Source organism: Megalobrama amblycephala, linkage group LG4, assembly GCF_018812025.1.
Source record: "Megalobrama amblycephala isolate DHTTF-2021 linkage group LG4, ASM1881202v1, whole genome shotgun sequence".
NCBI classification, from domain to species: domain Eukaryota; kingdom Metazoa; phylum Chordata; class Actinopteri; order Cypriniformes; family Xenocyprididae; genus Megalobrama; species Megalobrama amblycephala.
In genome coordinates, this window is record NC_063047.1 from 35,627,249 (window position 1) to 35,652,266 (window position 25,018).

Here is a 25,018-nt window from a genome sequence, read left to right on the forward strand (position 1 = left end):
TTATTTTCAAATAAGTAGTTTATTCTGGGTGAGTTTTCATACAGTCCCTGTCAGTTTTAAGGAATACAGTAACAGAAACAAATGCTGAGACTCAGACGGAGAAGGTCAGTGACATGATCTCAATGGGAAACATTCCCCACCTCGTTCTATTATATCCTTAATTTGGGTGTAAAACTGACAAAGGCACTTTAGAGATTTATGTGCTTCTTTGTACTGTCAACTCCCATGTGTGCAGCCTGTTAAGATAGTGACTGGACAGGCTAGCTACGACTTTTTAACACAGTCCACAGACACTTTTAATCTGCCTCACACTCACTTGTTTAGATTAGATCTGGCCTCCACACATGGAGAAAGCATAGAGGGCAATTAAAAACACACTGTATCCCTGCCGGTGGCCTTTTGCACTGGCAATGGCTTCCACACTTTTAAGCATGGCGCGTCTGCTAAACAGATAAAGAGTCGTTTAGCTTCTGTTACACTTTGCCCGCCATCAAGCAGAAGTTACACATCCGTCCACTTGAAGCTGCCCTCTGTTTATTTGCTTATACAGCTTGGTAGGAGGCTATACGTTTGGTCGTTAAGACTTTGATTGCCACCTGCACCTGTCTCAGACAGCGCTGTTTGTTACAAAGTCTGCTACTTCATTCGGAGCTGCAGGGGAACATCCGATGGGCGGGGAAGCGATGCCTCTCTCTTACCGGTCTGTTTGAATCAGCCTTTGTACAAAAGATGGAGTGAGTGGCTGTAGGGTAATTCTATACCGCATTTACCTCCAAATGAAGCAGCAGGATGAAGTGAGTCATTTGGTTCAGATAAACAAATTTGTGCAAACCTCAGCTCTGCACGGCTCTGGCCTCAAATGTGTCTTACAGTATTACAACATGAGATGACCGATAGTAAACTACCGGTAGATAATACTGGTTGTATTTATTTTAAGAGAGTGATTTATACATTGAAAGCCATTTAATCCATTTTCTTTAGTGTGTAATCCTTAGTTCTGCGTCTTAATGGTAGTTTCTAATCTTAGTTGGTCCTACTGACATATGATTACCTCATAACCATAGAAGAAAAATTACAATGATCTGGTCTTGAAATGCATGGTACCTACAATTTTCACTTTATATTTGTCTGTATGGAAACCCATTTCTGCCTCAGAGTAAAAGGTAATAAACTTTATTTTGTCATAACCGCAACGATATATCTCGCAGAGTTACTTTATATCTCAAAATTTTGATTTTATTTCTTGAAATTGCAACTTCAATTGAAATTGTACTCAATTACGTTTTATTTTTTACTCTGACAAAATGGGCTTCCAAATGTCTGACAGCAAAATAGGGTGAGAGCCATTTTGTATTAACCAAAATATTTATTGCAGCTGCAAAAAGTGGCTATTTTTCTGGCAACATAGTGTGATGTGTAAGTGGAACGCAAGTAAGAACACGTCTGTTTTGTTTCTTTCATGGTAAGCCACGCCATGCAATGCCTGAGTGCACAAATCATTCTAGTCTTCCATGAGAGCCCAGCTATCTAGTGTAGGAAGATGCCGTAATGACATCTAAATCAGTGATTCTCAATGACTGCTGTTGTTTTAGCATTTGACTTGCTTCTGTTTTACTGCCAGACCGCTTTTGGCTCCGGATTTTCCTCTTCAGAGGCCAACAACATGCACCAAATGTTTCACATTATCGGTGTGAAAATCCCCCAATTCTTTCGCTTTTTTTCCTTACAAGTCCATGCATCCGTGGAAACTTGATATTTCATATTTCATTCTGGTTTGCGGATGTCATCACGAGAGATGCTGGTTCACATGCAACTGGCCGCCCGAGTCCTTTGATCAGCCTGACCACGACTAATTACGAATGGAGAACAACTGAAAGAAATATCGAGAGATTTCATGGGAATTGGCACAATGGTTGAGCTTCCTAATTCCAAACGGTCAGTGAATGTTCATTGAAGAGTGTGTCTTTTCAAACAATGTTATGGTGTCAAATGTAAAAGAAACAACAACTCAGATGATGATTTAAGTATGCATTCAAGTACTACATTTGTCAATGCCAAATAAACATCACATCACTCAACAATTAGATTCTGTTCTAAAAACGGGTTTAAGATCGAAATCGAAAGTGATCGTACTACAAAGGTGATCTGTCGAATGTGACCATTTGAGCTTATAACTAAAACCATGTCGAAACTTTGACCAGGAAAGGCGAACATATGTGATTCAGAGCATTCGAAATAAAAACCTGCAGCTCTGGAAAACAATATCCCTGAGCTGAGATATCAAGGGAAAGATGTAAAAGGAAATTTAAAGCAGCATAAATGTTCTGAGTGTTTAAGAGTGGTGCAAAGGTCCCAGGGGTCTCATCTGGCAAAGGCCTTTGTTCATAGGGCAGGATGTATCCTGCAAGATGTTTTCCTTTCCATAACATTCCTCATCTCAGATGTGCGCCATTGTAGGTTTGAGTTCCTTATCAATTTAATAAAAAACTACAGTCTTTATCTTTACTTTAACACAATCGGGGTTCCTGGATTCCTTAGAACCTACAAAAATGAAACCGGAAAATCTAAACACGAGCAGCTAAAATGGCATGTTGGTCCACATAGTTTCTGTGAGGCATTTCTAAAAGGCAACAGATTTTTTTCCAGAAGAGATGCCAGGTCAAGCCTGGTCACAGCAGCAGGTGACTCAAGTGAGGTCATTACGTGGTCGTTAGGGTGATTTGAAACCAGCAAACAACTGCTGGGTTCGGAGGTGAGAGCTGTCACACATCCCACAGGAGTGTTTTTGTTTTCATTCTGCTTTCTTTTTTCCAGGGATGCCGTCTCACTCCAGGTTTTTACTTTCTCCTAACAAGCGTGACATGCACGTTATCTTCAAAAAAGAAAGAAATTAGCAAAACTAAGTGCTTTAGACATGCGTTGGGCCCCTTATTGACAAAAGTGATTCATGCCATTTCAAAAAGTTTGGAAGAAGGATTTTTCATAGACGTCTTAATCGACACAGCTACACTTCTGGTTTTGTCATCAGCGTTTCCATAATAAATCAGAAAATTACAAATGCGTGTCGTACTTTTGTTTCAATTGTTCACATGGACAAATTCAAAGCTTTTATGGATCCGTGAAACCCATTCTTCTATGTTTTGGCTGACTTTCCCAGGCCATACTGTGACCAGCCTGGATTCATCTTACATCTCTTTCTCTCCTCTGTTTGCAACAGGTTCACTGCCATAGAAAGCGAACTGTTCCACATTAAATCCTCCCAACTACCTGTCTGATAGTATGCCAGCTGTATCCCTCAAAGTCAGCCAGGTCTTCCCTGCAGGGCTGGAGAGCACAGTGAACCTTGGCCTTCGTTCAGTTTTATAATGACTCTGGAATATACTGCGGGTGATATTTAGAAAGGTATTTTAGAAAATATGGGGCAGTATTTTATTTATTTTTTTGCTCTTATTCATACAATTGTCATGCACTAATGTTCATAAGTGTTAAAGGGATAGTTAAACTCATGACATCCTTCTTTCTGTGGATCACAAAAGATAATATTTAAAGAATGTTTCAGCTGTTTTTGTTTTTTGAAGTCCTCTGAGGTGATATGATTACTTTGCGTTAAGAACAGACTGAATTTAAGGCCCCATTTACACTAGTGCGTTTTTCTACACTGCCGTTTCCGAAACGATCTCCGTCTACACTACACGGCCGAAAACGCATGTCACGTGACTGTTCATGCACACTGGGCAAGCGCGTACAAGTGTAAGCAGTTCTCTCTTGCACATGTAGGTAGCTGCAGTATTAAAAAAAATGCAGAGTTTAACTGCACAATAGCTGCTAAAAATGACAACAAAGCCAGCAAAGATTTCAGTTCAGTCTCCGTGTTATTGTTTACATGGTCGTCAAGGATACGCAGAGTGAACGTGGGCAGGCGCCATCGTTTTCAAAAGTCTCAGTTATGGTCTGTTTATACTGAAATGCTTTCAAACTAAAACGGGCTCTGCAGCATTTTCGAAAGCCTCTGTTTTCGAGGTTCAAAAACGGCGGCGTAGTGTAAACGAAATGCAAAACTTATGCATTTTAAAACGAAAATACACTAGTGTAAACAGGGGCCTAAGTGACTACTGACTAATCAAATCTAATTATTGATTAACTCAAAAACTGCTGTTCAAACGTTTGGGATCATTTGAGTTCAGAAGAACTGCTTTTATATATAATAATTTTTTTTTGCAAGATTACATTATAGTGACTTTTGATATGGCAATGCGGAAAAAACATCAAACTTTATTGGTGCTTTAGTTATGATGTCATGAAGTCATGTGACACAAGAACCAATGGGGTTTCATGTTACTGAAGTTTATTCTCATTCATACACAGCTAGGAGTAAAGAATTTGAGACAACTTGATTGTTGTTTGAGAAAATAAAGTAAAAGTAAAATCAATCAGTCTAACTTTAAGGTGCAATGCAATTTTCCAATTAATTAATAGATTAAAGGCACAGTATGTAGAATTTCCGCCGCTCATTCAAAACAAAGGCGTAGCCTGATGACGCCGAGTTTAAGTGTGGAATCTTGGGACATGTGGTCTTCACCTCACAGCCGGTGGAAAAGAATGTCGGGACATGACACATATTCGTGGATGAGATTATTAATGTTACTGTAGTATGAAGCAGAGCAGGACCGAGTGTTGTGGGAGCTGAACGAGGCCGCTGGAGCGATTGCTAATGAGAGACGATCGCGAAACACAGCTCGAGAGCAGAGGAACTTTTATTATGCCACAGTCGCCGCTTCCGCTTCTTCTGGTCAAGTATATGAGGTAAAACAGCGCTGTTTTATCATACTGGATTTGAGTGTGCTGCTGTGAGACACTTTTTGCACACTACATTAGGCTAGATCGATTTTAGAATATCATATGCTGGATGGCTTGTGCTGATAAATGGCATGCAATTAAATACAAACGTATTGTATGATGGAGAAAATGCTGTATTTCTGTTACTAAAATTAAAGCTGCATCTGATTATGCTATGTTAGCTACTTCACAAAATAGTGTTTGTCTCTGAGGCATAGTAAAAGCATGGTACTCGCAAAAAAATCAAGAAAACGCTAAGACTTAACGCGTTGAGCTATATAAGAATAATTTGTTTTCTGTCTATAAATGTAACCAAACAGCTGTTCCATTGTCTAATTGAACATGTAATATAATAAAGCATCTTCTGTGTTTTCATTGATTTCTACAAAATAAAACCGGAAATCGAGGGTAACGCGGGTATGAAAAATTTGCGATAACGTACACAAGTCAACAAAATATACAACACTGTTCTAGTGTTTTTTGGATACTTTAATCCAAAAATCCTACATATTGTGCCTTTAAAGCTCATTATAGCAAAGGAACTATCACAGATTTTTAAAAAAAATGAATGGGCTACAAGTCTAAGCTTTCGGAGGGTCATTATTGTTTTTGACATCTCAAATAACAAGCAACTGTACATAATGGGCTGTTTTCTAAATTTATGGTTATTTGACATACATGCAAAATTTGCCCCCCCCAACCCATATTTCTGGTTAGGAAAGTAACCAGGAGCGTATGAGGAGACAGGGTGGTGGAGGGATATGTTGATTGCTGACTGCTGGTTGGAGTGATGTGATGATTAGTTAGGTCATTTGAATGTGTTCCTCCCAAACTTTGTTAATAAAACATCATTTGTTAGTTCTGAGAAAAGCTCTAGCATAACTTGCATGCAAAACTACATACAGAATCTGATGGCATTTCAAAGTACAAACAACAATCTTATTTCAGGCATGACTTGTATGTAAATTCTTCATCATTTTATTTCCTAAGCATCAGCTACAGCTTCTTCTGTTTCCTGGACTTCTGAGAAAGCCTCTTCAACAAGTGCAGCCATCACATGTCACACAAGTATCTAACTACTGTAACCAAGTCAGAACACATGGGCCGATGAGAGCACACTGGATCTGACAATCGCAGAGTTATGAAGTTTGTCATGCTGGAAGATTATCAGTTGGAGAGCGAAAACACATGTGCGCTATAATAGCAAAGAAGAAACAGAAATGTTGACCGATTTATAACACTGCATGTGATTTATTAAAAGGTAAATAACCTGCAATGCCAAAACATCTCTTTTTATATCAATTCCTACACCATGTAAATTCTGTTACAGCACCCTTTTTTTTTATAATAAAATTGTTGGAATAAAACCTGCTATGGGAGCAGAAAACATGCCATGCTTATCTGTTCTTCAGACAGACAAGTAAAAAATGTGTGTCTGTTGACAGTTCGGATTTAAAGTAGCTATGGTTTGAGGTAAGAAATAACCTGCGTTCAAATGGCCGCAAGCATTCCAGTCCAAAGACATGCAAACCGATTTGGTTCCACACAGCGTGGACATTTAATGGCGAGCCACCTGGTCTTGGCGCTTTAAATGTGGGAAATTTCAAACTAATTCAGAGCATCAGCTGGGGTTCCCAAGACAATGCACCTGATACTAAAAAGAAGTTCACAAGACTCTACGGAAAGACAGATCACTCCCGTGAGGATGATCCTTACTTTCCATCTCTAATCCACTGGCACTCCTTAGACTCAGATGTACACTCACTAATTTTTGTCAGTCGGAATGAATCCAATCCAATTTCAGATTCTGAAAGTCCAGTTTATAGAACCCTAATCATTGCAACTTGCAATCAGATTCACATATTTCTTTACACATGCATTGCATGTGAGTATAATTGCTGTTTTTGCCCTGTTGACTAATGTCTGATGTCTAAAAAGAAAGTTGGAATATATGTTAGAAGAACTTTTGTAGCAAATATTTAGTAAATATTCAGTCTACTCCACTGACCAGTTAATGGAAGACCTGAAATGTAAATAAACATACACAAGTTCATATAACGGAAAACACATGCCTCCCATACGACACGGTATTTAAATCTGTTTGAGAAAATAGTCAGATCCAAGCAATTAAGTTCTTAATTTTTTCCTGTTGATTAGATTATTGCACCATCCCAAAGTTTCATTCCGATCAAGCTCATTCGGATCCCTTGAGGTGTTTACATGAAGGCTTTTCAGTCCGATTAAGGGCGTTTTTGTTTTGAAAAGATGTAGGCAGTGGAATGGGGGAAAAAACACAAGGTCTGGAGACACGTTATTTAAAAGTTTAATTGTTTTTAACTTGAGCGCCGCATTTTTAGAATGCTGTGTCATGTACGAGATGCTACAAAAGACGCAAGACACGAGCACAACGGTCATACACGTACCTCTAGCATTAGTGTTTACATAGAAAAACAATGAAAAAGTAGAGCATTGGAATGGAAAAACGCATTCTGTGTGAACTAAGCTATCAATCTGATTACTAACCAAGCGTGCCACACGAGTCCTAGGCTGCATTTCAGGGCTGCGTTCCAGTTCGTTATTTATGACCTTCCTTCGCTAACTTCACTCAGTCTCGTTGACTCAGATATACGTCATTGTTTACGCTGCACGAGTGCTCACTACTGGCGGAACCTTTCCAATGGGCTGAACTGGAACGTCCTAAGCCCTTGATCACTTGGAATCCGCAATGGAGCTGATTTATTATTTATTTTTTCCCCTTACGAAATTGTTTAATGCAGTATTCTATATGTATATATGTGTGTTTTAAATATCAAAAAATAATTAATATATGATAGAGTTGTTTGTGGTGGGGTAAATTAAACGCGATATGCGGTGACGTCACAATCGTGTTACATTGTGGGTTATGGAGCTGCCTGAAGTGTACATATGAAGTAAACTCGCTCCCTCGGTCAAAATCAAGGCAGTGAAGGTCTGTCCATATAAACTTCCCTCGTCCACTTCACGAAGTGGAACGCACTTCAAAATGGCGGCAGGGATTTCCCGAGGGGAAGTGCTTAAGGAAGTTTGTGAGTGCGTGTCTAAAAGTGAACCCCGCCCTCTCCATGTAATGTAATGAATGTAAGACAAACTACACAGTCAAATTACACGTCAACTATTTTTTCTTCCAAAGATGGTTTCTGTAATTTTAGGCACATTTTTATCACACTGATTTTAGTTAAAGTGTTTGTTCTTTAAATAAGTTTGTTTTAAGTTAGTTATTTGATGCTATAAAAATGCGGGTTTTGACGTCATCATTGATAGCTGAGATTACAGTGTCTCTGAGTGAAGTCGTCACTTCTCTGGATTTTCGGGAGGAGTAATTTCTACATTTCCAGAACTGTTTATTTCACACCGACATAATGTGTTGTTCTGCAGTATTAACCAATTTTGCGGGAGTATAGGTGGGACCTTGATATCCCGCTCACTACTGTGCAGACTCTGGCTCCAAGTTCACTATGCGCAGACTTGAGACTCAAGATGTCAGTGCCATATTGATACACTGGCGGCTTCAGTTACTACAATGAAAGAGAGTGAAGTTGCATCTTTTTGTTACAGTCTATGTTACTAACAGATCATTTGGGTGCATGTAAATGTAGATACCATGTCTCATCAAAGCTAGTACACCAGGTGAGTGTGAGTACAGATCTACTTAGGGTTTAGGGCACCTATCATGGTGTTTACTATGCCCCATCACAGCACTGTTTTGAATGTGGTTAGTAATGGAGAAATGGCTGCTGTATTCTCCACAGTCCATGTAACTTGAGGAGGCCGTCGTTTCTGCCTGGAGACACATTGGATGGAGGCCACAGCGTACATGACTCTTTCAGAGTGAACCTGTAGGTTGCAGCCACCACTTGGGTCCTTCAACCTCAAATGTGAACTCCATCAAAATATCATCTCTCATGTGCCGGAGACACCCTGCTCATTTCTGCAACCCTTAACACCTATGAAACCAAACAGCCTGGATACCTCCACAGGCCTTTATTACTCTTCAGTTTTTACAAAGATTTGACACAAAAGAGTCATAAAGATTACAAGATCCATACACCTCTCTATAAAAAGGTGGCAACCAACTCAAAAGTCAATGCTATTATTTCAGCAGGTCTTTCTCATTCCTGCAGTAACATAACACGCTTTTATTAACCAAGTTAGTGGAAATGCAGAGCACCTGCTCTAAAAGGGAAAAAAAATCTTTCCTATTCTGGGTGAGTGCTGGGGTGCTGAAAGTAGAGACATTACTTACCCATATACCGTACCATTTTCAAAAGAGTTGCTTTTCTAGTAACGCGCTTAGTAAGATTTGTATCATGTAGTAGGGCTCACAAAATGCTACATCATATCACAGTTATAAGAACATATTGTGTTGTGCATGCAGCTTTACAGCAGTGCAATCCAAAAAGAAGGATCAAATCGAGCACGCTTTTCTAAACGGTTCTCTCTGGGAAAGTCTGAGGGCCCTATTTTAACGATCTAAGCACATGGCCTAAAGCGCAAGGTGCAGGTGCACTTAGGGCGTGTCCGAATCCACATTTGCTGGGAAAAATGGTCTAAAAGGGTTGTCCCTATTCTCTTAATGAGTGATGAGTGTTTTGGGCGTAATGTGCAATAAACCAATCAGAGTCATCAGTTGCGCTCGCGCCATGGCAGATTCACTATTTACGTGGCGGAATTTGCAAGAGGAAAAACTGAACACTTCTCTAGTGAGGAAACGTATCTGCTTGTGCGTAAGGAGACGTATTCCACCAAAGCATTGTCTTTGTGCACACAATAATAATCTTTTACATTGTAATCCTTTCATTTTTAATATTTGCCATGTTTATGTGCTGCTGCACATCCCTGTATGTAAAATAAGCAGAGTTTATGTGCAATGTGCACCTGCACATAGGCGCTTATTACTAACACACTCTTTAAATAACAAAAAAAAAAAATTGCACCATTGACTTTAGACCAGGTTTGAGTTGGTCAGTGGCGCAGTCTATTTCAGTTGCCTCAAAATAGCAACACACCAGCAATGCGCCTGTTTTCAAACCAGCACGCCCATGGGCGCACAAATGGGCACAAACGCAATTGCTATTTAAACAACGTGACGCAGGATGTGAAAACGATAACTGCGTCGGGCTGAAACTAGCAAAAAACACTTGCATCGCGCCTGGCGCCGGGTATATGATAGGGCCCTGAGTTATGTTAGTGAGTCGGTTTGTTCTGAGAGATAATTACGTATATTAAGTGATTAAAAAATTTACAGAAAAATTCTCCATCTCGGCACTTCAGGATAATTTGTATAAATGAACTGTGGGAATGTGCAGTTTCAAAAATCTACTGAAAAAGAAGTAAATGTATTTATACATATTTATACATAAATAGATACTATGAGGCAACAACATATGATACAGAACAAGATAGGCTATTAATATTCTTTCATTGCGCAAAAGTATTATAATATAAAAGGCTCCAATACAGAGTGGTACAAAGCACTTATGCGCATCCCGTGCAGAGAATGATGCGCTTGAAGCAACAAGGAGTCACAGTACGCAGAGCTGCGCTTCTCGTTGGAAAGTTCAAAACACAAAGGGAAAAAATATTGATGCGTGGTGTATTAGATCGACGCAACAGTTTATTGAGCCTTTTCTTTTAAGTTTTAAATTTCACTTACTGAGCGTGTGAAGAACAATTCATAGTGCACTCTACCCCAGTGTTGTGATCTAACAGACACCCGGTACAAAGTAACATGATTTAGAAACAGCAATAAACTCTAGCAAGATGAAATCATTGCAAAACCATAGACCTTTATCTATTGAAGCACAAAAATAAGTAAAAGAAGACTAAATTCAGCGGTCTATTTGTACTTAAATATTTTATACTTAAATGTATAAATAGTATTGATATTTTACATGTTGCATTGCTACATCGCATCGTTAAACATTTAATCGATGTATCTATCTATATCAATGTATTGTTATACCTCTAGCTGTCACCCTATTTGGGAAATTTTATCTAATCAAAACCCAATTGTTTTTGTGAAAGACAAATATGGTTAAATTATACAACTTTAAACACTTTAAAAACAAAATAAATGTACAGATGTAATAAAAAGGCCTACATTTTTTTTTTTTTTTTAAAGGCCTAATTTGAAATAGCTAACTAAATTCTACTTTTTATTTCTTCTGTGGAACATAAAAGAAAATATTTTAAGAAACGTCTCAGTGTTTTTTTTTTTTATATATATATATATATACAATCTAATGCTGTTTGGTTCCCAATATTCTTAATAATATCTCCTTTCCGTTCTGAAAAAAAAAAGAAAAAGAAAAAAAAATGTGGAACAACATGAGGGTGAATAAATGATGACAGATTTTTCATTTTTATGTGAACTATCTGTTTAAATATATCAATGTGTTTAGCTATCAAAAAATATCAGTAGCTTGTATATAGTTTAGCAAACTACATTTTCAAAGTAGCTTACCCAACACTAATTCTCATGTATCAGAATTTGCCAAATAATCTATTAAAGGAGAGAGGGAAAAAACGAGTTACTCAGTATTTCTAATATGGGTGGGCTTAGGAGAAAAGTGCAAGTATGCATACTCATGACACTTTTCCGAGGAGAGGACGAGGACCCATCAGGCCATCAATAAAATGCAGATCTTTCACATGTAGAAATACCAGACCATCCGTCACACAGCAGGTAGTCAAGACTCATGTGCGCGTCCTCTAAACCAAATCACACAACCATACGGAACATGTGTTCTCAAAATGTGTGACATCTTACCCACACTGCACCTCAAAGTGCAGGATTTCAAAGGCCCACTGCGGCATTTATTGTGTCTACCTGGACTGTATATTTTTTTGCAAAGCAGTTTCGTTTTTTATCAGCTAGAGGAAAAGTTTAGACTGGTCCAGTTCACATCACACATAAACTCTTTGTTTAAGCTGTAAATGTGTAAGCGTATGTGTCCCGTCACGTTACAGGTGCTCGTTGTGATGACGGTGTGATGATTTAAAGCAGCCAGTGTATTAAGATAACATCTCAAGTGAGTCAGTTGCAGTTGCGTCTGTATCTTTTGGAATCACATCAACTACAGAATGTTATAAACTGCAAGATTGTTGGCAAAGATTGTGCTAAATTTCCCCAGATGACCACTAGAATGACTAAATATACGGGCATTAACCCACATTGTATAATAGTGAAGATAAGAGTTGATAATAATGCAGAGAAACAATACAGAACAGAGATAACATAATGGTAGATGGCCACTTTCTTGATCAGATGCATCATGGGTGACTGCAATGCTGATGTTTCCACTCACACCACTAAAAATGCTCATCTAAGCAAAGTTTAAGATCAAAACGCCTCTATCTTGTTAACAGAGGCGTGAATTTAATCACAGTCCCTGAAAAAGTTCCCTTATGGTCAGAATCTTGCGTTCGATCAACAGTTTCTCAGGTAACCTCTCTGATGTGCCAAAATGCAGCAAACAACACCTGCATCCAAAAGTATTTTGCCATGCTTCATCGCTGCGATAGATACACCACCACTGAAAGAATGCAGGGACTTTCTCAAGAAAGAAATGACCAATCAGACACAAGGAAGTGCACGGAAACCGGCTCCATCTGTCAAGTCCATGGCCGAGTCATGAACCCTCCTCTTCCTCATGCTTTGAGCAGTGAATGTGAGCTCTTGTAAAGATACCTGCTGCACTGCCGCTCTGATTAATGCCTCCAGACGTTTGACAGGCTTTGAAGATCTTTACACCCGTGCACGCAGTGGGTCAGTGGTGGAGGCCGTGTGGTGGCACGATGTAATTTTGTTTGTGGATGTTCTAGCTGTCCTCATGTCCTGCGATTCTGTCTACTTTCGCGATCGCCCTGATAGCTGTTCTGGTACGGGTGCAAAATGTAATTCAGGATCAAAGCAGAAAACACAACATAGAGATAAATACAGGCGGTGTTCTGCGGTGCTCAGTCAGCTGCTAGATAAGACACATAAGAGGTTTAAAGGCAAAACACTGACGGAAAAACACATTTCACAAAACCACAATCTCAGCACTTTGTGGCAGTTTCACTAATTGATTGAATCAGTAATGACCGTGCTATTTTTTAAGTAATAACGACAGTGCAAATGTGACTAAAATATAAAAAAACAATTCACGCAGCACAATGAGAAAAGCTGGTCTTGGACTGATAGTATGAACAATGTGAACAGAACATCAGCCATAAATGGGATACATATGCTTAAGCACTTTGGGAATGATAGGACAAACTCTCTTTCCTCACTAGGAGAACAACCTCTGGGGAATTATTAAGACTTCCTAGAGTTCATATTTGAGCTTGAAATGGTCTATAAAAGGCCAAATGATATCAAGCTGTGCTGAGGTATACTTCGTGGCATTCATTTTTGGTTGGAATATAGTGCAAGAGTAATAAATTATTTAAGGTGCAAATGTCTATTCATATTTAAATGAGATTTTTGTTTCACCATTTGGAATATATATGTTTTATATTAAATTTGTTATATAGTATATTTAAATAAAACAAATATGGCTACAATGGTGCTGTTTATAGTATAGGCTGTACTACATTGTTTTAATATATACTATATTATTTTACTGATTATGACTTTTAAAGGAAGACTAGACAATGGAAAACATCCACAAATGAGAGCAGTGCAGCTCTGGAATCATCTTACCTGTTTTGTATTGTTTTGTCATCGGTTACAGTTTATCTTTGAAACAAGATTATAAAGTTTGTCTATACAAATACAGGCAGCCCTTGTTTATGTAACAGACAATTTTAAGAGGTACATTCTCTTTATCAGAAATCAGTATTTACCAACAAACACTGTTTAGCTGGTCAGTTCATTGTTCGGCTATTGAGCTTTTTTTTCATGGATGTGTAAAAACAAGGTCAAGATGTCTAACACCTTCTCAGAAATATATTTTTACTCCACTGGTAGTTGCAGTTAAAACAAAAAATGAATTAAATTGAATAAAAAAAATAAACAGTAAATATTTAGCATAAAAATGAACCTGCTTTAACAGATATAATCCATGACATTCTTCCTCTTTTTGAATTCTTGGAAGATTATCAATTGAGCGAAAAAATTCATTTATACAAAATACATATTATACCAATTAACTAGTCTGATTCTAATTCTAATTGAACCCAATCCATTTGGGTTTTCATGTTTTATGGGAACTTTCCATAGACAATGATTTTTATACTGTACAAACTGTATAACCCTCTAACCCGAAACATACCCCTAAACCTACAAATCACAGAAAACTTTCTGCATTTTTACATTTTCAAAAAGCATCACTTGATGTTTTTCTATGATTTATAAGCTGTTTTCCTAATGGGGACCAAAACATTTACCCACAAGGACAAGGACAAGGATTTCGGATATCTTTGTGGGGACATTTCACATAATATAGGGTTTACCTGAACCACACACAAACAGGTTTGTTTTTGTGAATTGTGGGGACATTTAATGTTTTTTATACTGTACAAACCTTATTTTATATCGCCCTACACTACCCCTACCCCTAAACCTATCCATCACAGATTTTTACTTTCTCAAAAAAACACATTCTGTATGATTTATAAACCTTTTGAAAAATGGGGACATGGGGTAATGTCCTCATAAGTCACCCTCTCCTTGTAATACCTGTCATACCCATGTCATTATACAAATTTGTGTCCTGATGTCACAAAATTGCGCGCACACGCAGAGAAACACACAAAGATCATCATAACACCGTAAATAATTAAAAAGAAATAATTATACAATAAATATGCAAAATAAATGATACAAAAATTCTAAGTAATTGTACTACAGTGGCTTCAAAATAGATTTGTTTACTATATAAGCAGGTGTCAGTGATGTGATGTAATCAAACATTTGAACATTTAATTTTTGCTAATGTAAAAGTTTAAAGTAGATTCCATGTAATGGTGATCCAGGAACTGTCATCTTTGTGCCCTTGAGAGAACGGCAAAGCTACCCATGCAATAAGTGTGCTTCAAGTCACTTTGGATGACCAAAACAGTACACGTCATGTCAGTTATTTTAGGAAAAATGACTGTTTTTCTTCAAAGAATATAGTGTAATGTTGTTGGTCTGTCGATTTTCCACAGAATTAGCACTGGCACTGTATCAGTTAAGAAATAGTGATAAAAATAAATAGCAATATTGAAATTGACAGCACACATAACTTAAGGTATGGTCACATTTACTGTTGTTTGGCAAATTTTCATTTGGGCGAAATCCGGTCATTTAAATTGGAATCCACACAATCTGGTATTTCGCAATGGGTTCACCCACAGAAAATTGCCTGGTTTGCAAGTGTGGGCTTTGCTTCATGTATTTTTTGCCTGCAAATTAAATTCCACTAATGTACCTGCAACTTTATTGTATATGAAAGAATTGTGTGCATTGTGATTTTTTCTTAAAATTCTGTTGTTTTTATATTTATTATAATATTTTGTATATTATTAATATGTTTTGTTTTTCCACAGAATGTTGTAATTGCTAGCATTTCTTGCCACGTTCTTTGTTCCTGTTTGCCAGTTCAAAATTCCTCAAACACAAAATAAAATACACATTTTACTCAACATCCACCTCAGTTATAGTTACAGTAGACAGTAGTTCAAGGACACTGGGGAAAAAGAAAAAAAAAAAAAAACTCTTTATGCCTTTTCTAAAGGAAAACACATCTAGCAGATCTCAGACGTACGTTGTATAGAATTGCCGTTGACATGACAACTTATCTCTTTGGCAATGAGCTGAAGAGGCTTGTTACATGCTTCTGTGACACTTCCAATCAGCACTAGCACTAAAGTGATAGTGAAAGACAAGGAGGCAGAGGCCCAGCCCAGTCACTTTGCCTGGGCGCATTCATCACACAGACCGCATCATGCTTTATTCCAATAAAGCCTCGTGAAACAAGAGCTGATTTCTTGCTAAATTCCAACATTAGTCACAGGTCCATATTTCAGGATTAGCAAAGTCTACGGGGAGTAATTGTTGCCATAGGAACGAATGAGGCCTGCCGGGGTTACAGAACCACTCAATTTAAAGACATTTGTTTAGACATTGCTTTGTAAAAAAAAAAAAAAAAAAAAAAAAAAAAATAAGTACTGTTATGCTACCGGATCAACGGCCACAAATTCCAGTCTTTGTAGCTGTCAGTGAAACCTTGTGAGTGATGCCTGAGGGGCAAACAAAAAAAAAGGTTTAGAGGAGATTTTCACTAGGTAAAGAGGTTTCAGTGTGTGTTGGAGCTGTCTAATGGTTACCTTGCAAAAGCTAAATAGTTATCCAAGTACTTGAAATATCCAATTTCACAAGTTTATATGAGGAGGATCAAGACGGGAGACCTTTCATCAGAAAAGCACTTAAGATCCATGCTGATATTCGATAGAACTTAATCACTGTTTAGAAAAAATGGCGCCTGTCTAAGCACTCTTGGATTGGATTCCTTCATTTCAGTGAGTGGATTGTGATTTCTTGGGGGACTTGCATTGACTCGTATATGATCCCCAAACATTCCAGATCACTCGTTCATTCATTCGTTTTCATCACTGTGCTAATGCTCAATGAGTCTCTTGAGACTGTCATTCTTAGCAATTCTACATTAGCATTTTAGGTCCATCCACACTGATATGCTAACATTCCATACTCTATAGCTTTAATCATATTCATTTTAACCATTATATTTAGTCAACCCATCTTTTGTGGTTTAACTGAAAGTCAACCCCCGTGACCCGTGATTCCTCGGTTCTGCCAGTGCACAGTGAACTCTATGTGAACTGAGTGTTAATGAATACAGCACTAATACACTGTACGGATATAATGTGAATGTGACTGACTCTGGGTCTTATGTCACTCCATCACCTATAATATCACAAGAAAAATAAAACATAATGAATTTTTGTCAAATTAGTAGTGCACGGTTATTTGACAAGATCTTGACAGTCAGCGTAAATTATTTTATAGTAGGATATATCATTAAAACTTGACATCCGTGGGCTAGACAATGAGCCAAACTTATCTTATAAACTTTTCTTATAATATATTTTTTGTAATCTCATGTGAGTGACAGCTTATCCTGTCCTCGCACCAGTATCATCATTAGAGAAGAGAAGAGATATGGCAACATGAGGTAGGGGAAGCTATTTTGATTAAGGATTACAAGGACACATGAATTAAAAAAAATCAAAAATTTACACAGATAAATCATTTATAATTAATACAACAATATTCCAAAAAAATAAAAATAATAATAATAATAATTGGGTAACATTATTTCACAGTGTCACATAATTACAAGCAACTAACCGTAAACCAAACATGTACAAACATACGGAAGAGGAATAGGGCCAAGCAATAATAAAAAAATAAAACCATCTCGAGATTAAATTAATTTCTAGAAAAAACTCGTAAAATTTTGAGAAAAAAAGTCGAAATAAAATGTTGAGAATAAACTCGTTAAATTACGAGAATAAACTTGTTAAATTACGAGAAAAAACTCGTTAAATTACGAGAAAAAGGTCGAGATAAAATGTTGAGAATAAACTTGTTAAATTACGAGAAAAAAATCGTTAAATTATGAGAAAAATTTAATTAAATTTCGAGAAAAAAGTTGAGATAAAATGTTGAGAATAAAGTCATTAAATTCCGAGAAAAAAGTCGTTAAATTACGAGAACAAACTCGTTAAATTTCGAGAAAAAAGTCAAGATAAAATGTTGAGAATAAAGTCATTAAATTACGAGAAAAAAGTCGTTAAATTACGAGAACAAATTTGTTAAATTATGAGAAAAATGTCATTAAATTTTGAGAAAAAAGTCGAGATAAAATGTTGAGAATAAACTCATTAAATTACGAGAAAAAAGTCGTTAAATTACGAGAACAAACTCGTTAAATTTCGAGAAAAAAGTCGAGATAAAATGTTGAGAATAAAGTCATTAAATTATGAGAATAAACTCATTAAATTACGAGAAAAAAGTCGCTAAATTACGAGAACAAATTCGTTAAATTACATTTTTCTCATAACTTAACGAATTTGTTCTCATAATTTAACAACTTTTTTCTCGTAATTTAATGACTTTATTCTCAACATTTTATCTCAACTTTTTCTCGAAATTTAACAACTTTTTTCTTGTAATTTAATGACTTTATTCTCAATATTTTATATTGACTTTTTTCTCGAAATTTAACAACATTTTTCTCATAATTTAACGAATTTGTTCTCGTAATTTAACAACTTTTTTCTCGTAATTTAATGACTTTATTCTCAACATTTTATCTCAACTTTTTTCTTGAAATTTAACAAGTTTTTTCTCGTAATTTAATGAGTTTATTCTCAACATTTTATCTCGACTTTTTTCTCGAAATTTAACAACTTTAATCTCAAGATAGATATTGCTTGGCCCTAATCCTCTTCCGTACAAACAAGTACATATTGTCAATTAATTTTTACTCAATACTCGATTGTGTAATTATATTGTAATAAGGACACCTTAAAATAAAGTGTCACACTTTACATTTACATAGGTGTCCTTAACTACTTACATAAAAAATAAATAGAATATCATTGTGTTCATATTGCATTGCAAAACACGGTAACACTTTATTTTGATAGTCGATTTTTTATACATTTGACTAACTATTAGAAAATTTGCAACTAAATGTCACCTACAAGCCATTAGAGTATTAGTAGACTGTCTGCCTAATATCTGTTAACATTTCATTTTGATGGTTCCCTAACAGACATTCTACTGATTTTAAGTAACTTTACAACTACATGTGAACTTATTCTACTTACCTGAACCCTAACACAATAAAGTGTAACCCAAAACACTTTTGCTGCTATTGAGGTGGGATACGGGTAAGGCTGGGCACAGGTTTGGTGGTATGGGTAAGTTTAAGGATGGGTTAACGTGTAAGAGAATAAGACTCAACACTGTAATTATAAAGTACATCAATTAATTACAGCTGTAATTACATGCAGGTCATTTTGTACAAAAGTACAATGTAAAAAAAACCCCAAAAAACATGTATGTACACAATAAGTGCATTGTATCAAATGATTATTTTAAATGTTAGTACATAGTAGTTAAAGACACCTAATATAAAGTGGGACCAAACTGTAACCAAACATTGTAAAAGAGTTTCATGGATCAGTGATTGAGAAACAACAAGTCAGTGCAACCTTTAAATTTGATGCCTGTGATAACTTGTGACTCGGATGGGAAATAAAAGTAATGTGTGACAGGGCCGATATGATTAATGATAAAATCTTGACAGCGTAAACTTTGAATCAGACTGTGGAGAGCAGATCTGTTGTTATCAGACAATCAGGGGAAGTTTCTCTCTGTGTTTGTGCACACTTACCAGGTGAAGTTGAGACTTGTAGAGCGCCACAGCCATTGAAAGGCAGGAGAAAAGCTCATAAGGACTGTTTGGAGTTTGGACACTTGAGATCTTGCTGCAAGGGGATGTTGCTGCTTGGTAAAAGGAGAGGAAAATATAATCAGCTTGAGCAGGATGGGGGTCCACTGTGTTCAGTTTGTGACTTCATGGATTTGACCTTGATCAGTCTGTTAGGTGACCGTTTAAAAGAATCTCATGCAAAGAAAAAGGTTGCTTTTTGTCTTGATGTCCTGTTTACAATCACAACAGATCATTAAAATACCAAATGAACAAAAATAAACTGATACTAATATAACTGATATCTGATAATAATACTGATAATAAAACAACATTTCTTAATTCTGATAGTGGAACAAGATTTTTTAACTCTAAATCGAAAGGCAAAGTGATTTTAACACTGTACATATCTGTAGCGTAAATTTACAGTATATTGCTAGTTTTCATATATTGTTTTTTCAAAGTAATTTTTACCTTAGTAGTTTAATTTATTACAATTAAATGACAACTGTACTGTATATATAATTAATAGTTGCATGCTGATAGTTGATATCTATTTGTGTCAATGATAACAAGCACTCAGCCCTTATTATAAATTATAAAAAAAATTTGAACTTAAACACGATTATCGCTTAAACGCGTTAGTGCGAATATGAAATCGCAAAGGCTGCGATTATTTTTTTATGCGCAGCTTGTCAATGAAGTATGGCTCCAAATGCTAATCCATCTGAAAGCACTTCGAGTTTGTAATCGCTAAATTTCAAAAAATTTGAAAAAGCAACACGCATCAAACATCTTTCCAGACATGAGAAGCATTTATTAACATCATTTATCAACCTGTCCAACAAAAGACAATATTTAATAACATGTTTTTACTCCAAACTCACTTCATAACGACAGTTGAGCATCCTTCGGTGAGATGATGTGGCTTTTTACACAGAATAAGGCAGTCATGTGTTTATTAGTCATGTTTAATGAATCAAAGAGTTTCAGTCTTCCATTAATAACAGAAGATATGACATGTGTTATCTTCTTCTGTGGCAGGGTATTTTTGGAGTTTCTGCGCAAGACCGCCCTCTGGCTTTCAGATGGAGAAGTATTTAATACTGATCACAGAGCCGTACAGCTCTGACAAGCTGCGCATTAAATAATCGCAGCCTTTGCCAAATCGCGTGCGATTTAATCATGATAAATCGTGCAGCCCTAAATTCTAATATTGCGACATATGCATTAAAATGGTAACACCCGAATTTATGTTTTATTCAAGTCCCAAACATTATTTAACATCACACAAAATGTTTTGCATAGTCATGATCAGACATAAGAGTAAAACACTAACACTAACAATACACTGTTAATTAACAATGCAATGCAATATTTAGTAAAATGTCTATCACAACAAAATGTGAATACAGTATAAAATACTCACTGTTAAATATTTTTTCAGTGTGTTTCAAATACAAGCAAGTAAATTTCAAAAAATTGTAACAGAGGCACAAAGAATTTTAAATCTCCAAACATTGAAAATACCCCATTATTGTATTCTTTAGGTAAGCAACCAACCGCGAAGAAACATTTTAGATAAAACACTAATGATAAACTACACAGGTGCACCCACAGCTTGTATTTAGGTCAACAAATGAAGCACAGAATGCGAACTCTATTCAAGTCTGTCAATCAGCAGAATGCGGTAGAGAAAGCATTAACTTTGCAACACCTTTCATTGAGAAACACAAATCACTCATATCAGTCATATGCCAAAATTGTTTCAAGAGGGTGTTGTTGTTTCAACAGTATGGAAACACTCTCTCTTGTGAAGGGCGGACAGGTTGGCACTAGCTAGCACATAATTTCTCTTTTTATGTTTTGTTTAAAAAAAAAATCACAATGAACTGAATAGCCTACCAGCACTTAACGCTATATATAGCCTGCATAGAAACAACTCGCCAATCCAGTGCGGGTTGTTACAAATATTATGCTTGGGCCAATCCTACTTGAAAATGTGCTCAGCCGTGATGTTTAAATATATGTCTACAAATGAAAACAGCCTGCATTATCTTCATTTATTGAAATTAATTGAATTCTACGTCACATATGAGTGAATGTCAGCTGGATTTTTTTGTTGTTGTTGTTACTTGCCAATGCATTAAGACTTTAATAAATCCAAGGCCTTTTCTAACAGAGCTAGCCATAGCGTACCATGCCTGAACTCTGTCAGAATCTCCCATGCAGTTATGATGAAGAGTATATGATTGCTTTTTTTTGCCAGAACAATTTTATTATTTTGCACAAGTTGGAGAACGGACCTGTTGTTTCATTGAAAACAGGTGTCACCTTTTATCGTTAGTTTCCATCGAGGGGCAGCTGCCCTCTAAATACCGTTCATCTTACAGATTTAGAGCATTCACGTGTTTGATTTATCTGCAAAAAACTGACTGACAATGAGAAATAGCATTGTGAACTGCTTACAAAAAGCTCTGACCAATGCTTGGCATGAATACAACTAACAGCTAACCATTTTTATTTTTTAAGAAGACATCAATTAAAGGTCACAGCACTGCTTTATGAATATAAATGATACGTACATGCATATTCATTATTTGAAAAAGACTGCAGCATATGTTCTGGCAAGGTTCTCTCAAAGTTATGAACAAATGTTCTTCGGGTAACGTGAATATAACCTTATATAGTCTATATAACATTCCCCTAATGTTTGCAAAATGATAACATGGAACATTCCCTTAACATCTTGACTGTTATTCAGAAATAATATCTTTCATAACTTAATGGGAACCTAAGCAAAATGTTCTTGGAACAACTGCTGTGTTGACACACATTAATGATTAAAATGGACACAAATGCACAACATGCTGCTTGTAACGCAATATAAAGTGATTTCAAAGCTCATACTGAACTTTATCCTGAATGAGTCTGATGAAAAAAGCCTCTATCATATACTAGTTGTTGCAGGTGAGTGTTTGCTAAGGCCTTATGTCAAATGCCATTCACCTGATGACTTCTCTTCTTGCAACAAGTCATCACGAGCAAAAAATAAGGTGAAAAAGTTACATACACACCCGTCCTGTATAACGAAAAATCCCTCATTGTGTTTCCAGTGGTGAAAAATGAAAACAAAGATTTACCTTGTGAATGCTAACGTGAGAGGGCAGGGACGTACGAAATGGTGTCTATGTACATAGGAATCAGAAATTAATTACAGATGGGGCAGCTGTCATTCTGCCACTGGCAGCTCAACAAAGCTGAGCAGAATACCTGAACTGTGAATTTAGAGGGGTAAACACTTAACTTATTCACTGCGCCTTCATATGGCATCTGAGCTTCTGTCAGAAAAAGACAAGCACTGTTATGTCTACAGTCAATTGAGAGGCAATTACTTGGGACTAATCTGTCATTACCACTAAAACGAACTAAGCCAAGAGACATTGTATCAAATCACATGTGTCTGACAAAGCATGCCTGTCAGATAAACCCATTGCATACCAGTGAGCACAGAGCTTGTGTGCTCAGGCATATCGTGAAACAGGGAAAAGGTCAATGTTTACTGTACGTGGCATGCAAAAGGCAGACTAGCTCAAGTTGTCGATGATACGACAGATCTGCATTCTGTAATCTTCCTTTCAGAGAGGTTTTGGTTTACTTGTCACCAGGGCGCACTCGTTTATTAATTGTCTTTTTCTGGCATCCATTTGGTGCCTTGATGATTCAATAGACTCCTTTATGGCCATTGGGAGTCAGCGTTTGGCCCCTGAGAATATGAGACTGACAAATTAAGATAGAAAGTCAGGCCAAAACAGTTTCTCACATACCACAAGCTTCATGTCATCCTAAAGTGTTTTGAAAACCTGAGATCTCCACTGATATGACTAGCTAATGCATGAAAGTCCTCCTCTATGGCCTGTATTCATTACATGGTTCAGAACAGCCAAAGACACTGACCGGTCTTGTGCTGTCTTACTCTCGGAAAACAATATCTTAATCCAGCAGAAGACCTCAGAGGGCCGGACACGAGGTGTAATTGCTTTTGTGCATATGTGTGTGTAAGTGTGGACACTGCAGATGTTCATAAAGATATTACACAGATTCATATGTTTTAATTCCTATAGCATGTGTGCTCAGTCTGCTGACATTTTAACATTTACTGTCTTCCCAGTTCACACACACACACACTTGACACTGAGGGTGCGAGAATAAAGTAGCTCTAACTATTCCCAGATGCTAGTTGGTCGTTGGTGGTAGTCAGGTATTTTGCTGACATCATCCCTCAGGAGTTGAAAGTATTCAGTGTGACAAGTTAAAAACACATTGTGAGCTTAAATTGCCAAGCTCATCTTGATTTGAAGCAAGACAGAGAAGCAAGCACACTCTTTTCAGGGCTCCAGACCAAAGAAAATGACTAATGTAGTAGTCAAATAGTAGACAAATGACAGAATCACTCAATAAAAACAGATGTTCAGAAGCTATTTAGTTCTTATTTAATGCTCACATTGATCCTGATTGTGTTTGTGCTATATTCCATTTTACAAGAATATGTGTGTTAAAAATATTGTGATTCCAAAATATTGCCATACTCCCAATCAAAGTTTCCACAAATCAATACAACTGAACCTCACCAAGTTAAACAACAACCAATTTTTGTTAAAGGTGCCCTAGAACGTCTTTTTAAAAGATGTAATATAAGTCTAAGGTGTCCCCTGAATGTGTCTGTGAAGTTTCAGCTCAAAATACCCCATAGATTTTTTTTTATTCATTTTTTTAACTGCCTATTTTGGGGCATCATTAACTATGCACTGATATATAGGTTGCGGCCCCTTTAATTCTCGTGCTCCCCGCCCCGGAGCTCGCGCTTGCCTTAAACAGTGCATAAACAAAGTTCACACAGCTAATATAACCCTCAAAATGGATCTTTACAAAGTGTTTGTCATGCAGCATGTCTAATCGCATAAGTATTTATTTGAATGTTTACATTTGATTCTGAATGAGTTTGAGGCTATACTCTGTGGCTAAAGTTAACATTACACGCTGTTGGAGAGATTTATAAAGAATGAAGTTGTGTTTATGAATTATACAGACTGCAAGTGTTTAATAATGAAAATAGTGACGGCTCTTGTCTCCGTGAATACAGTAAGAAACAATGGTAACTTTAACCACATTTAACAGTACATTAGCAACATGCTAATGAAACATTTAGAAAGACAATTTACAAATATCACTAAAAATAACATGTAATCATGGATCATGTCAGTTATTATCGCTCCATCTGCCATTTTTCACTGTTGTCCTTGCTTGTTTACCTAGTCTGGTGATTCAGCTGTGCACAGATCCAGACGTTAATACTGGCTGCCCTTGTGTAATGCCTTGAGCATGAGCTGGCATATGCAAATATTGGGGGCATACATATTAATGATCCCGCTCTTATGTTGAGATTCGCCTGTTCTTCAGAGGTCTTTTAAACAAATGAGATTTATATAAGAAGGAGGAAACAATGGAGTTTGAAACTCAGTGTATGTCTTTAACTATGCCAATATAAATTCAATATTTAATTCTAGGGCACCTTTAAATATTTAATTTTTTTCCCCTCTGTGTTTGATTGAAACCATCATACAAGTTCAATTCTTATTCATGATTGTTTTGACCAACAAGAACTGTGAACACAAGAGTTATTTCTTTGTGAAACGGACATCATGGCTCATGCA

General features: G+C 36.7%; 1 long non-coding RNA gene across 2 annotated transcripts in view; it reads right to left on the minus strand.

Annotated features, from left to right (window-relative positions):
• Positions 1 to 25,018, minus strand: part of LOC125267443 — a 58,833-nt gene that overhangs the window by 26,539 nt on the left and 7,276 nt on the right. The window contains exons 2-3 of one of the 2 annotated variants that reach the window (XR_007184671.1): positions 19,269 to 19,378; positions 15,224 to 16,083 (exon numbers count right to left, since the gene is read on the minus strand). This is a non-coding gene — a long non-coding RNA (uncharacterized LOC125267443). Of the gene's footprint in view, positions 1 to 15,223; positions 16,084 to 19,268; positions 19,379 to 25,018 lie in introns of those variants that run through there. The other variant, XR_007184672.1, reaches the window with a different exon arrangement.